Source organism: Hibiscus syriacus, unplaced genomic scaffold, assembly GCF_006381635.1.
Source record: "Hibiscus syriacus cultivar Baekdansim isolate YM2019G1 unplaced genomic scaffold, ASM638163v2 tig00110688_pilon, whole genome shotgun sequence".
Classification (NCBI taxonomy): Eukaryota; Viridiplantae; Streptophyta; class Magnoliopsida; order Malvales; family Malvaceae; genus Hibiscus; species Hibiscus syriacus.
This window is the reverse complement of record NW_024062825.1, coordinates 1-4,852: the sequence shown is the minus strand read 5'-3', so window position 1 is coordinate 4,852 and position 4,852 is coordinate 1. Positions and strand designations below refer to the sequence as shown.

General features: G+C 38.9%; 1 pseudogene; it reads right to left on the bottom strand.

Annotated features, from left to right (window-relative positions):
* Positions 1-1,627: 1,627 nt before the first annotated feature.
* On the bottom strand, positions 1,628-3,307 carry LOC120138373 (annotated as a pseudogene).
* Positions 3,308-4,852: the final 1,545 nt, after the last annotated feature.

Genomic DNA, 4,852 nt, shown 5'->3' with positions numbered 1-4,852 from the left:
TCTTTTGCACAGTGAATACTGTAACCCTAGGCGGAACACGAACCAACTTGACCTTCCATGAAAGGATGATCCCAAAGCTGGTTGTTTTCCTCCTCTTATTGCTCAAAAACTATTCTCCCATTGATTCATGGTTAAGGATCCTTTCATTGTCGTCGATCAACTGTGCGTCGATAACATTATCAATGGAAAGCCCGTATGAAACCCATAGCCACCTACACTGAAGTGTCCACCAATGTCGAGAGTGATGCAAGTACCAGATGGGAATCCATGGACTTTACTTTTCTCAGCTATCCTATAATAAAGTTCGCCGTTAGTGGCACCCGCCTGAACCCAGGCCGTCTAGCTCGCCATATCAACATCGATAGACCGGAGATTGAACATGTCAAGAATGACAAACAGAATGTCGGAAGTGTACGAAAGTCCTTCGAAATCATGGCCGCCACTTGGAATCCTTATTTGTAAACCGTGGCGCTTGGCACAAATAACGGTGGCTTGAGCATGGGATGGATGCAAGGGCCAAGGCAGTTATAATGGCCTCCGGTCTTTAGGTTGCAGATAAGAGATTCGAAGATTATTTGCACGTAATTGATAAGTAAATTGAAAAGATGAACTATTGGGAGTTAATACAGTGTTAGCTATAGAGGTAGAATGGTCGAAATGTATAGAAAGACATCGTAGAAAATTGTCGACATCGATTGAATCAGAAGATGTTACCAATGAAATTGATACCAAAACAAATAGTGAAGCTGTGGGAATGATGAAGCTCAAACTTTCATTTTATTTTGTGCATAAATGTAGAGAAATTTAGATGATATTGGTGCATTCATGTTCAATGGAGTACTATATATGGATATAGAGGGGAGAGGCCGTTGCACATTAGTATTTAATATATTTGGTGAAAAATATTTTTTAAAATATAATAATATTTGAATAATGTAAAGTAACATTTTAAATTAATTTAAATTAACTACTTAATACCATTTAGATATCACTTAATGAATACACATAGTAAGAATAAATAGTCTCTAAACTCACCATTTTTAACACAAGTTGCATTAATAGTCAACCTGTGTTTATGGTTTTGACTATTTTATCCTAAAAGAAAGGTAAAATAAATTATTTTATTGTATATATCTTAGATCATGTGTTCCACAAGTAATGTTTCAAGAATTACGCAATTACGCGGTTGAGAAAATTAAACAAATTAGGAAACAAATGGGAAGTGCATGTGTTTCTAGAACTACATGATTTTTAATTTATTCATGTTTTATAGTGATAGAAAAAATTATAGATAAATATTATATTTTATTTAAAATCATATTTTAAATTATTCAGTGGCCTCTTTGATAAAATTAAAATTATTCTTTTTATATATCTGAACAGATATTAAAATATATTTTTAATTGAGACACTTTATCCGAATCTGAGTTTTCATAAGAAAAAGAAATCAAACGTTATCAATTGGATACAATTGAAATCCAAAATTGGAAGAAAGCCCTAACACTAATTCATATATTTTTGTGCGTTGGTAAAAGATGTAACAAGTGATAAATGTGGGAAGAAGTCATGTGTTGGGCCGAGAAACTAAAATCACGAGGATATTTTGGTTTCAAATTTATTGAAGGTGGTAGAAGACGATTGTTCAATGAATTGGTCGCTTTGGAAATGGCGGAATGCTTTGCTCATTCTTGAAGAAATTGTCAGGGTCTATCATGGCTTTCACACCGCCAGCCTCAAGAAATTGTGCCCGAAATACTTAGTCCCGTATTCCTTGGTGACCTCGAAATCAGTCTCTCCGCTTTCGTTGCTGCCGACGTCGAGATCCCGGTAGTTGATGAACGCTTCTCTGGGGTTCCTGATGCGTATGGCGCCATCGCACTGTACAGCCCTCTTGATAGCTCCACGTAACGCCCAGCAGCGTGAATACCTCCGTCGGACTGAGTCCAGTACACCATGTATTGGGCCATGAAGAGGTTCCCGCCACGGTGAGCAAACGAGGTTTCTCTCCGAAATCTTCCATCCTCCCACCGTAAGGGTTCAGTTGTACAATTATGTGTTCGATGTCGATCATCGCTTCCCACAACGTCTCCAGCCCTCGTTTAGGAATCACTGCTTTGTAATAGTCAGACTTTGTCTTGTAGTATACTCGGTTCACCTGCACTCTATCGAGCAACGCATCAATGGAGGTTCCATTAGGCAAACCGGCCCAATATAGGATCGATTCGACCCAACTCATCTCTAAACAATCATCTCGAGTCAAACCCAATTCCGGAAACTTTACGTTCATCTTACAAGTTTACTAGTTTTTCCTAGAAAATGGCCGATGAATGAAACCTAATGGTTTTATTGTTGCCGCCATTGTTAACAGGCACGGATTGAAGTCTAACAAAGAGATTTTTAGGGAGCTTTGGTGCAACTTGTTGCCAACGAAAAGCGAGTTCCGTTGCGCCTTGGTCCAATGTCCTTTGCACCGTGAAAACGGTAACCTTTGGTGGGACACGAACCAGCTTGACCCTCCATGCAAGGATGATACCAAAGCTAGTTGTTCCACCTCCTCTTATTGCCCAAAACACGTCTTCTCCCATGGATCTACGGTTATGGATTCTACCGTCCGCATCGATCAATTGTGCGTCAATGACATGATCGATGGAGAGGCCGTATATTTCTCATAAGAACCCCATAGCCACCTCCACTAAAATGTCCACCGATGCCAAGAGCGGTGCAAACACCAGATGGGAACCCATGGACTTTGCTTGCTCGGCTATTCTATAATAAAGTTCGCCGGTTGTGGCCCCGGCTTGAATCCATGCCGTCTTGGTTTTCATATCGATATCGATAGAGTTAAGGTTGAACATATCTAGAATAACAAATGGGACACTAGAGGGTGTAGGAAAGTCCCTCGTAATCATGGCCACCACTTCGGATCCGAACTTGCAAACCATGGCGCTTGGCGCAAATGACGGTGGCTTGAGCGTGGGATGGATGCAAGGCGGTTATAATGGCCACCGGTCTCGAGGTTGCAGACGATAAAATTCGAAGGTTATTCGCACGGCTGGTAAATAGATTGGAAAGAGGAATTGCTGGGAACCAATATGGCATCGGCAATCGGAAAGGAACGATGAGAATGAGTAGAAAGACATCGGAGGAAATGATCGATATCGATTTGATCGTGAGATGTCACCAATGAGATGGACAACAAAACGATGAGAATAGCAGAGCTTAAAGCTTTCATGTTTCCGAATGAATGAGGTGCATTGTTCTCATGGTTCGATGGTGTATATATAGGAGTGGAGGCTGCTGCCGCCATTTGAATCACACTTCTAAACTGTTTCAATAAATTATATATTTGATGGAAAAACAATATAAGAGAATGGGGATTGAGACACGTAAATCTAAAAAAAATTAAAAATAATATAAATTTACCTATTGATAGTAAGTTACTATCATCGTGTCTGCGTCCGTTTCCTTCCTTTATGTTAAATTTTTAAGAAATTGATTTGTATGTTACTTAGTTGGTTTCATTGAATACATAATTAATTCATTGATTCAAACGTATAAATTTGTTCAAAATTAATATTATTTTCTTAAATAAATAATTTATTTTAGTTACATAAAATTTAGGTTAGGGTGGCTCCCCTAATCAAGGGTCAGGCATAACCTAAGACCTAGTTAGGATTTATATAAAAATTTACAGATTGTTCGTCAGCAGTAACGGTGATAGGATTCGAACTTGATCTTACAAGCTCAAATTCCTAAATCTTAACCACTAACACCTATTGGCTTAAAACATAGTTTCAATACTTTGATACCTCTCTATGTCTCTCATAGTATCAACATATTATTATATTTTAATAAAATAAAAGAAAATTGTAATTTAACATGAATTCTTGTATATTTGACGAAATGTCATCACAACCATCGATCGACACTCAAAAGTCCTGTCCCTTAGCCCACTCTAACAGGGCAAAAAAAACTATGGTAACTTGTAATTAAACTACCATTAACTGCTCCAAAATTTCGACGGTTAAAACTTCATTTTCAACATCTAACTAAGAAAAACAAAGACAAAATTAAGTGCGTCCATGGCTTCCATATGGATTTTTCTCATGTTCATCTCTTCCTTGGAAACAGTCGTAAAGAACCTTGCGAATTTGCACCCACCTCCAGATTTCAAAACCAGTCACTTCAAACTGTTTGAAAATTCCATCACTAAGGTACTGGTTCATCTCCTATGGACCTCGATACCATCTTTAAGTTCACCATTGTCGCCAGTACCTCTGCAACGAGTCGAAGAACCCAAACTGCATTGAAACATTCCCGAAAATCGACCTTCGAAACCATCCCAAGATCTCCCCGCTCTACTTATCGATCACTTTTTCTGGAAATATTGTCCCAGCACCGTTTTTTCATTGATCTCTCCAACAATTCTCTAAAGGGTATTTTTCCCATTGATGTCCTGTCTGCACGCAAATACAGTCTCTTCATTTAAGCCACATTGGCCTTACAGGGGATGTCCCAATAGAAACTTATCCGTTTGACAACCTTACGGTTCTTAATATTTTATACAACCGTTTCTCTGAGGCTAAGATATCAGATTCTCGATTCTTCAAAACAGTTTGATCCTTCGTGTTTTTCCAGTCCGGGATCATCCCGAGTCACCAAAAGTATAAAGATAAAGGCAGTGATGATACTTATCAGTTTCGTTGGTCGTCATTTCATGGTTGGTTGCTTGTGGCGGCTGTGCTTTCGTAGGCTGGATTACTTACCGTGACTGCTTCGGAATAACAAGTTCACGCCTGCAATGCTGAAAGCAGCCACCAATGGATTCTCAAAGAAGAATATAGTGGGAAAA